This window comes from Limulus polyphemus, unplaced genomic scaffold (assembly GCF_000517525.1).
Source record: "Limulus polyphemus unplaced genomic scaffold, Limulus_polyphemus-2.1.2 Scaffold1847, whole genome shotgun sequence".
Taxonomy (NCBI): Eukaryota; Metazoa; Arthropoda; class Merostomata; order Xiphosura; family Limulidae; genus Limulus; species Limulus polyphemus.
The window spans coordinates 121,284-132,491 of NW_013667457.1; the positions used below are offsets into that span (position 1 = coordinate 121,284).

Here is an 11,208-nt window from a genome sequence, read left to right on the forward strand (position 1 = left end):
AATAAAACACACAAACAAACCAGTTATTAATTCTAATTAAAAAAGAGACTTGAAGTAAAAAATTAAATAAGGATAACAAAAACAAATCCAGCATTACCAAACGTAAAAAAAAACAAAAAACAACTACAATCTCATCAACTTATTCAGAAAGTTTCCAAATAACATCCCTGAATTATTCAAATATTTGCTTCCAAGACGACAACTTTTTGGCTTACACACGAAGCACAGAACGCATTTGATTGTATTTACGTAAGACTACGAAGTACGTATATACGTATTTCAAATCCAATTTGTCGTCCACCTTGTTTTCAAAGTTAATTTCTTTTATTAAAATTAACCGAGTATGTCAGTAATTAAGGATTTTTATAGTCCCATTAGTTCAGGCAAAAAAAAATCTTTATTTTTGAGTGAAAAATTTCTTTATGATACTTATAAAATACCCATTACCCAATTACTATATAGTATGTAGATCGCAATTTAGGAAATATCAAAACCTGAGAGTTTCGGAAAGTACAATATCGTCTTTTTCAAAGTGGATGATCTTTGGACTAAACTGAGGTTTTGATTTCAACTTATCTTGTTTGATCATAAAGAGACCTCCTCGATCGCAATTTAGGAAATATCAAAACCTGAGAGTTTCGAAAGGTACAATATTGTCTTTTTCAAAGTGGATGATCTTTGGACTAAACTGAGGTTTTGATTTCAAATTATCTTGTTTGATCATAAAGAGACCTCCTCGGTTTGAAACCAACATTTTCCCACTGTTATCATATAATACTGTGAATGTTATAAACAAATGTTTTAACTGAGGAAAATATCTCCACTATATATTTTAATGCTTTAGATTCAGTTCTAGAATACCCTCTTCAGCAATACCTTCTTTCTTCTTCCATTGCACAACGTATTCCACTATAGGACTATTTCCCGTGAACGGTGGTAACCATGACAACGTGACACTTCTGCTCGTGAAAGATCCTACTTTGACACTTTGAGGATTATCCGGAGGTTCTGTGAAAAAAAAAAGAAACAAAAAAAACCCTTACGTAAATTGTTTACTCACCGATTAAGGTACTCTTTATATTCATGGTATTACAGCATGTATATATATAAAAGCAGAAAATTAATAGTTAGGACATATTTATTTAAATATTAATGGATACATTAGTTGAGGCCCGGCATGGCCAGGTGGTTAGAGCGCTCGACTCGCAATCCCCGTCACACCAGACATGCTCGCCCTTTCAGCCGTGGGGGCCTTATAATGTGATGGTCAATCCCACTGTTCGTTGGTAAAAGAGTAGCCGAAGAGTTGGCGGTGAGTGGTGCCTAGCTACCTTCCCTCTAGTCTTACGCTGCTAAATTAGGGACGGCTAGCGCAGATAGCCCTCGTGTAGCTTTGCGCGAAATTACAAACAAGCCATTATATTCGTTGATCTTGCTTTTCGCCAAATTTCAAGGATTTTCAATGGTTTGAAATTGTTCATTTTATTCCCATCTATCAGATAGGATTAAGCCTATTAAAGTTCCGCCACGCTTTACCTCGTCAAAAATACAAAATATTTTTCATGGTTAACATGTCATTTAAAAACCAGAACCAATAGTAGTGGGAAAACAACAACAAAAAATACACTGACCAGTAATAAAGGGATGTTTTAAAAACATGTTTTCAACATATAATTTTTCAGCTAACACTCACCATCAGCAAACAAAGTGTATTTTAAGTACACTTCATATTTAGATAAAGTAACAAAGTGTTCATAAACATTGATAAATCTGCAACATTAAGTTATCGTAATGCAAGGCCATAATTATTTCAATATTAGTTCCAATTATATTCGATAGATAGCGCCACGCTGCTATAAATGTATCCCATTGATTAAACCTGAATGGTTAACAGCTTATGTTTAATTTTATCAGAACTTTCGAGGGGTATGGGGTTATTTACAATATAGATTGACAATCATCAATTTGAAGAGAACTGTAGAGCACTTAATTAAATTTAAACTATACAAAAAATACTCTAATTAAATTCAAAATACCCTCCAGTGACTGAATGACAAATCTGCGTGCTTACAACGCTAAAAATCGGGTTTCGTTACTTGTTCTGGGCAGAGCACTGATAGTCCATTATGTAGCTCTGTGCACAGCACATCAACAATAACGTCAAAGTCACATCGGGCAATGATTCTATATAACTAAAATGATCATTAATTTTTTCACAACTGTGACAGCTAAATGATATTTTTGTTTTTTAATTTTGCGCAAAGCTACACGAGGGCTATCTGCGCTAGCCGTCCCCAATTTAGCAGTGTAAGATTAGAGGGAAGGCAGCTAGTCATCACCACCCACCGCCAACTCTTGGGCTACTCTTTTACCAACGAATAGTGGAATTGATCGTCCCATTATAACGTCCCCACGGCTGAAAGGACGAGCATGTTTGGTGTGACGGGGATTCGAACCCGCGACCCGCAGATTGCGAGCTCCCTAACCACCTGGCCATGCCGGGTCCTCTAAATGTTATAAACTCAATGTTGACCTACCGGGAAACAAATTTTATAGCAAAAAAGCTGCAGTACAACAAACTCCCAACATAACTCCTTTACTAGGTTGCTTTTTTTTAACATCATTACTGATATATAATGAATTAGGACAAGGTGTGGCCTACTGACTATTATGCACCTACTGTAGATCTGTTGATCCACATATTCTTAGTTTGTGTTTCGTTGCCACGAAAAACTAAAATCGGGTTTCACACTTTGAGGCCAATGATGCGTTATAAAAGTGATGGTCAAATTACACTAATTGGTAAGTTTGATTGTTTGTCAAATTTCTCGCAAAGCTAATTCAGGGCTATCTACATATAGTTGTCCTTAATGTTGAAGTGATAGACTAGAGGGTGTGTGTGTGCGTGATTTTCCAAGCAAGGCCACATCGGGCCATCTATTGTATCTCTCCTCTCACCACCCACTGCTAACTCTTGAGCTACTCTAATCAGATAATAGTATTGACTACCACACCCATGGCTGAAAGGGCGAGCTTGTTCTATAATGGGACTCGAACCCGCGACCAGAGTAGCCCAAGAGCTGGCACTGAGTGCTGTATTTGTAACGTGAATGTAAGAATATTTTATTGTTCAAATTAATTTCATTTTGGATATAGGTTAAATTATTTATTTCTCTGATATTCAAATATCGTTGTTAAAGTAAACAACCACGGTCTGTCACGTGTTTCAGTGTTTGTTGTTAAGTACACGATGAGTTATCGAAACTCGAATTTAATCGTTGTAAGCTTCCAGACTTACCGCCGAGCCGCTGGGGGGGGGGGAGCTTATAGTATGCAAATATCGAAAGAAATTAAACTTCAAATAGCAAATTATTATATTAGAATGTACATATATTTTAAAGTAAATTATGATACGCTCTGTTCTATATAAGTTCTAAGATTTGTTTCCTGAAGTGTACTGTATAATTAATGTGGCTCAAGTAATTAAACTAACCAAACTTACTTTGTGCTAGATTAAAGAGAACTGTAATTGCGTTTTAACTTCTGCTGAACTAATAGCGCACTCCTAATATGACAGATTGGTGTGCCATTATTTCAGTCCATTTTAACAATTTCCCTTATGTATTTAAACACGAAACTATAATTATACCTTAAAATACTCTCAAACAGTAGTGTTCTGGTTTCCATGGAGAATGAACTTTACCTTAATCACTATTATTCTAGTTATTAATCTAATCGTACGATTTCTAAAACTGACTCTGAAGTAGTGTTATCATGATTGCTATAGCAAAGACAGGAACTGCTAGAAAAGTATTCCATCCATTGTTTCAGCTACCAGTTCTGGGGTAGACAATTCCTCTCCTGTATCTAGAAACGAGCAACTCAGTATTTCTGGTGCGTAACAAACCGAACGCATTTAGTTAATGGATTCTGTATAAATACGGACGATGTGGAGCTTAACCTCGTTTTCATAAACTCAGAAAAAGAGAACTCCTTCGACGGCAGCTGTTAAACCTTTGATGTTGAGAGTTCGAAACCACTTCAATAGCTAATGTAATTGTGCGTAGCTAATTTAAGTATTATATCTTGTGATATAAGATATATATGATATGCACATCGCTTTGTTAGTACAAATAGAATACGATCTGATTTCATTTCTGTTTGGTTTGCTCAACCAACCATGCGACAGAACATTAAATTAGGCTTAATAAATTAAATAACAGAAAATTGACATATTTTCCATTATTCAACGCCAGCCTTCATTACGGAAAATAAGAAAAACTTCCAATATCTGAATTCTTGAGTAAATACAACAACTAAACAAATTGCTGAGATCAGGTAGTCTGGAGAAGTATAGAATTCCAAAAGGTATTTATGTTCTGTCATCTTTGTTTATTATAATATTAAAAAACAAAGTTCTCAATTATTGTATTTTACAGAATATAGAATAGCCTAACTTTCTTTAGTCAGAATTAGACTATTCGTTGGGTACTATTGTCTGTAGTTGACAAAAGTGTCCAATATCCAACTATTCCTTGAGAACTGTTGTCTGTAGTTGAAAAAAGTGTCCAATATTCAACTATTCATTGGGTACTGTTGTCTGTAGTTGATAAAAGTGTCCAATATTCAACCATTCCTTGAGAACTGTTGTCTGTAGTTGACAAAAGTGTCCAATATTCAACTATTCCTTGATAACTGTTGTCTGTAGTTGACAAAAGTGTTCAATATTCAACTATTCGTTGGGTACTGTTGTCTGTAGTTGACAAAAGTGTCCAATATTCAACTATTCATTGGATACTGTTGTTTTTAGTTGACAAAAGTGTTCAATATTCAACTATTCGTTGGGTACTGTTGTTTGACATAAGAAATATCCAGGGTTCTATCCCTGCTGTGGATACAGCAGATAGCTCATTGTAGCTTTGTTTTAAAAACAAACAAACCAATTTTTCTTCATTCTGTTTGTAGCTGAATAACCTTTAATTAACTTGATTCTACAAGTAATCAGTCAGTGCATAAAAATAGTAAGGCCATTCATCTTGAATCTTCTCAGCACGACTCATTCAAACACATTCAAACTCTAATTTACCTAACTATTTTAGTTGTTTTAAAAATATAATATCCACTGGAAATGCACTAGCCGTCCTTAATTTAGTAGTTTAAGACTAGAGGGAAGGCAGCTAGTCATCACCACCCACCGCCAACTCTCGGGCTACTCTTTTACCAACGAATAGTGGGATTCAACGTCACATTATAACGCCCCCACGGCTGAAAAAGCAAGCATATTTGGTGGGACGGAGAATCGAACCCGCGACCCTCAGATTGCGAGTAGAGCGCCCTAACCACATGTCCATGTGTTGTGTAATTTGTAAAAGTTGGAATTGTTGTGAGTTCACTCTAGCCTTCCATATGTTTCTAACATATTTCTATTTATAGATTTTGACTATTATTAGAAACTACTTTATTACAATAGCTTGGAGAAACAACCTTTAAAAATGATTTTATCCTCCTCAATATATTAATCAAAACTTATCAGAGTAATTTGCATAATTCAGTGATTTATTCACTATAAAGAAGAAGAATGTTTCACTGATCGCTGACCACATAATTTTCAAAATCTTTTATAAGATTGGTATACTCGCAAGTCATTCTAGCGTTGTAAGTCCACAGACATACCGTTGTGCCACTGGGGGGGCATTTATAGTCGAATGACCCTGATTTTGAATATTTGTTTTTCCGTACTAACCACCATAGCTTACTGGAAAGGATCATGTCTTAATTTGTTGTCCATTTGGAAAGAATGAGATACGGTTTATTGTTCTCAGAAACTGAAGAAATCATCTCTTTAAATATTTGCTGTAATTTTGGGCTAGTCATGGCAAAGTGGTCAGCGTGCTGGGCTGCGGTTTGAAAGATCAAACGTTCGAATTGCGATGTAGCGCTTTCAGCTGTGGGAACGTTTAGGCTATGACAGTCAATCCCAATATTTAGTTAAACGTAGACATGTAGTCGGATAGTGCCGATATCTAGTTGCTCTCTCTCCGGTCATTAAATCAGGTTAGGCTATGTCTAACCTGACCGTTTAGCCCACGTGCCCATAAGGTGTTGTTGAAATTGAAAATACTAATATGCAGTGCTATATTTTCACTAAACGTTTTCTTGCCACAATCCTTTGGGCCAGAAGCAGCTTAGTGTTTAGCATGCCTAGATTGTAAGTCCAAGGGTTCGTGGTTCGCGCCCCTTTTTGAGAAAAAAAACGCGCTCCGCGCTTGTTGTCTCATCAAGTCCAATGTTTTTTTCATGTTTACTAAACAGTTCTCTATCACAGATATCGCATACTTATATAAAGTTGTTGTCTCATCAAGTCCAATGTTTTTTCATGTTTACTAAACAGTTCTCTATCACAGATATCGCATACTTATATAAAGTTGGGCCAGAAGCAGCTTAGTGTTTAGCATGCCTAGATTGTAAGTCCAAGGGTTCATGGTTCGCGCCCCTTTTGAGAAAAAAAAACGCGCTCCGCATTTGGGACAGTGGGTGTAAAAGTGATACTCAAACATCACTACTTGGTCGGATAAGAGTAGTCCGAGAATCGAGTGGGTGCAATTCACTAGCTACCTTCCTTCTAGTACGTATATTAGCTCAAAACTCAGGATGGTTATGCGCAGATAGCTCTTCTGCAGCTTTGCGTAAAAATTCAAAACAAATTCTTCAGAATCCAGTTTCTCAATCATTACTGCAATAATTGTGTTCTCTCCTTTCTCTCGCGTATGATGTCTGTGTGAATAGTTGTTTAAAAGGCACGTACAAACTCATCCTTTTATTAATGCTAATAAAAGCGGAAACTATTATGCACATTGATACAAAACACAGTGTTATATTTCTTCCTCATTCAAATCTAAAAACTTAATCAGAACCCAATATATTACTCACCTGCTCAAGAATACAATAAATCTAATAGAAACCTGGATTCATGTTGTTGGAAATCAGTTTCAACTCCACCTAATCTGCTTCAAATATGGCTCTGATAATAGCATTTTAAGGGCTCAAAATCAATGTTTTTTACCTCTTTCCTGGGGTTGTGTTAGAGTAATGTGTATGTATATATATATTACCTTGTACAATAAGTTGTATATTGGTTTCATCGTGACCAAAGGCATTCGAAGCTAGGCAGCTGAAAATTCCTGAATCGCTTCTGTCTGGATCAATGATGTAGAGATGCGACGTTTTACTGGCAGACAACGTTGTTTCTCTGAGAAGGTGCCTAGTGGAGGAGAAACCAAAATACAGTAAATACGCTGTGCAAATTCCTTGTTACTTGCGGTAACTTTAAGTACAGGTTATATAATGCAGTAAGAAAGAAACTGCGTCAGAAGTCTTAAATACATTGAAACATAAGTAGTTATTCTAACAGATTATGTTCAAAAACTTACAAAATCAGTTGAGAAAAACGGGAGAGAACGTATTTGTAAAACTGTGTATCGGTGGTCAACAATAACTCGGTGGTCAACAATAACAACAGAATGATAATGCTTTTATTAAACCATTGTATTACATTAGACAAAAATTACAATGTTTTTTCATGTTTACTAAACAGTTCCTATCACAGATATCGCATACTTATATAAAGGTGTTGTCTCATCAAGTCCAATGTTTTTTCATGTTTACTAAACAGTTCCTATCACAGATATCGCGTACTTATATAAAGGTGTTGTCTCATCAAGTCCAATGTTTTTTCATGTTTACTAAACAGTTCCTATCACAGATATCGCGTACTTATATAAAGTTGTTGTCTCATCAAGTCCAATGTTTTTTTCATGTTTACTAAACAGTTCCTATCACAGATATCGCGTACTTATATAAAGTTGTTGTCTCATGAAGTCCAATGTTTTTTCATGTTTACTAAACAGTTCTCTATCACAGATATCGCATACTTATATAAAGGTGTTGTCTCATCAAGTCCAATGTTTTTTTCTATGTTTACTAAACAGTTCTCTATCACAGATATCGCGTACTTATATAAAGTTGTTGTCTCATCAAGTCCTGGCCTTCTCGAAAACAAATAGCTACAAATATCATAGTTTTATTTAAATAGGTTTGTGATAAACACACTTCTAGATTTGAATCCGAAATGGAACAATTAAGAGGAATGTTGGGAAAAAAACATACATCTAACGTGGGTTTTAACACAAATTTTAGGCCCATCGGTTTCCAACAGTTCGCCAGCTTTCGGAGTTCAAAACGTAACTTTGAAAGTATTATATTACATATATAAATTGCGTTTCAAAGAACCTTTTATTTCTTGTCGTCTAACCTAACGGACAAGCTCTGGTATTGCAAGAAAGGCTTCTTAGGCAACGACTCGTTCAAAAGGAACATCTGAAAGGCAATTTTTACATACTCTTGATTTTGAATGTGGAAAAGAGAACATCTGCAGTTAACGTGATTTTTATCACAAGTTACAGGTCTACTTGTTTGTTAATTTTCTTTGATAGGCCTGTTGTAGAAACACGAGTGTAGAGGACGACGTTTCAAAAGTCTTCCGCCTTTCTTCTTCAGGTCAGTATGTGTAAAGAAAGAATGAATTTAGGTTTTAAATCTCACAAGACAAATTGGGATGCTCAGAAACAGTTGTTTCTTTTCAGCCCCACTCGCAAAATTAAGGTTTGGTTCTATAGGGAATGAACATATATTAAGACAACATGGTGGGTATAATCTATATTGAAAACTATTAATCACCAAGGGTGTTCAAAGATTAGCAATCCTGCACGAGTTTAAACATTAAAAGTTCGTAGAATGGCAATCGTTCTAATTGGGCCAAATGGGTGAAAGGAAAAAAAAAACGTCTGTGTGTGTGAGGTGTAGTCGGTCTTTATAGTATTCTGGTGGACTGTGGAAAGCGTTGGTTTATTCCCGTTTCTGATTCGTGGATAGACTTTCTGCAGATTCAACCAACGGTAGCCAAAGGTTACTCACCTCTAATCCTGAATCTCTGTTTAGTGAAGGTTTAATTGTGTTAATGTAAAACGATTTTTTAATTTTTCATGACTTCCGAAATTTGTCTGTGTCAATGATTCTAGGTTTTTTCCCAGTTTATCTTGTGTCCAGTTGACATGACGTGTTCATGTGTTTTCATGATTCTTGTACTGTCTTTGTGTTCAATTAATCCTTGTCGCGAGTCTTTTTCCCGTTTCTCCAATGTATGTTTCGTTGTAGGAGCACGGAATTTCATAAATAAAGTTTTTGTGTTTCTTATTGGTAGGATGCTGTTTGTTTTTTACCAGAATGGATCTTAATGTATCGTAGAATTTCCACCGGACTTCTATATTGAATTTCTTGGCTATGCATTTGACTTTTTCACTGAAATTTTGCAGGTAGGGGAAGTAAATGGTAGTAGTTGTAATACTTAAATTAGTCACATACAGGGTATAGTGGATTATGCAGTAAACCTGGTGATGAGTTAATACGTTATGCGAGTATAATAACAATATGTAATGATAAATATTTTAGTCTTTAGCATGACCAAGAAGCGTGTTTTGTTGTCCAAAGATGAGGCACCACAGTATAACAATACGTTTTCTACCTTATTATATTATGTAAAATGTTTCAAAATGTTTCTATTATTCTAGGTACGTGTAGTTTTTCGCATAACACGTGGTCAAGAAATTAGTTAAGTATTTCGTTCTAGCTACCTTAGTTCCCTTATCATTACCTTTGAGATAACTCCCGTTCTGCCCATAAAGTGTCTGGCTGCAAAGTTACACCTTGTGCAAGAAGGGAGACGGTAGTATCCTTCAATGAGAAGTGACAATCTCCCTTATGCTTGAATGGGAATGAAAAGTCACGTGGGTAGCGCTAGTGCAAATTGATCTGAGTCAGACTAATGTTACAGATTCAAATAGATAATGTGAAATTTAGACAGTTTGGAACATCATCTGGAGAGAGTCGGCAAGCTTGGAAATATGTCTTGCGGTATTACATCCAAACTGATCAATTCACAGGTACAGTAAAAACAAATATCCAGCATCCAATATAAGTATATAAACTGTGTTTGTGTTTAAATGAAGGTTGTTTTCATTGGGCAACACACTTTGTGTTCTGTTCTATTTACTTCTTAGCACAAACTCAGTTAATTATAGCGGAAATCGCTATTATTTTACAATTACATTGCCGAACCTCCTGTTATGTAACAGACCTACATAATTTACTTTTTCGATAAATCAATTTACTTGAAACATCACCTTAACAGAACATAAGTTTGGGTATAACACTATAAACTTAAACGTTGTGGAAGAACAGTGCAACCTATATCTTTGCCATTCATTGTTGGCATAAATCTATATATAAATAAAAGCGGAATAAATTTTAATAAAAAAATATCCTATTAGATGGGGCTGAAAGGTGATCTTGAAACTCAATAAACTTAATTTTGTATTAAGACTACAGTGGTAGAACGTCAGCCACATTAAATGTTCAATATTCTCACTACCCATTTTAACACCAGACTCAAAACTAAGTAGAACGTGACACACGGCACTACGGAGCATATCTTCTCAGTGAACGTGCATCACGTAATGTTGAATATGATTTTGTGTCACCAGACCCCCAACTAAGTAGAACGTGACACACGGCACTACGGAGCATATCTTCTCAGTGTAATGTTGAATATGAGTTTGTGTCACCAAACCCCTCAACTAAGTAGAACGTGACACACGGCACTACAGAGCATATCTTCTCAGTGTAATGTTGAATATGATTTTATGTCCAAGATATTTATGGATATTTGTGACAGCCCTACTAACTGATGTGTTAATGGTTCTGACATGAAACTCATATTTGTAACTGGAATTCTTAACGGCATGGTAATCAAGAACGGATTCATTGTTACCATTTAGCCGTTATGATTCTTTATGCATAAATTTGTTCCAAATATAATCTTATACACCTGTACCAACTGGAAAATTTGTAGATTGCTTGATTATTCAACCTTCTATACATTTACAACAAAAGCTATTTTGTTCAACTTTCTTGGTGAGCGGTGAAACATTTTGTTCGAATAACTGAGATAATTACCCATTAATTTTTGAGATAATTACCCATTAATTTTGTGATAATTACCCATTAATTTTTGAGATAATTACCCATTAGTTTTGAGATAATTACCCATTAATTTTTGAGATAATTACCCATTAGTTTTGAGATAATTACCCA

The 11,208-nt window shown here is 35.4% G+C and overlaps 1 pseudogene across 1 annotated transcript in view; it reads right to left on the reverse strand.

Moving 5' to 3' along the window:
* Positions 1 to 11,208, reverse strand: part of LOC106465139 — a 148,005-nt pseudogene that overhangs the window by 28,325 nt on the left and 108,472 nt on the right. The window contains exons 12-13 of the transcript XR_002611899.1: positions 7,113 to 7,261; positions 877 to 1,008 (exon numbers count right to left, since the gene is read on the reverse strand). The product of XR_002611899.1 is annotated as a Down syndrome cell adhesion molecule homolog (transcript). The remainder of the gene's footprint in view (positions 1 to 876; positions 1,009 to 7,112; positions 7,262 to 11,208) is intronic.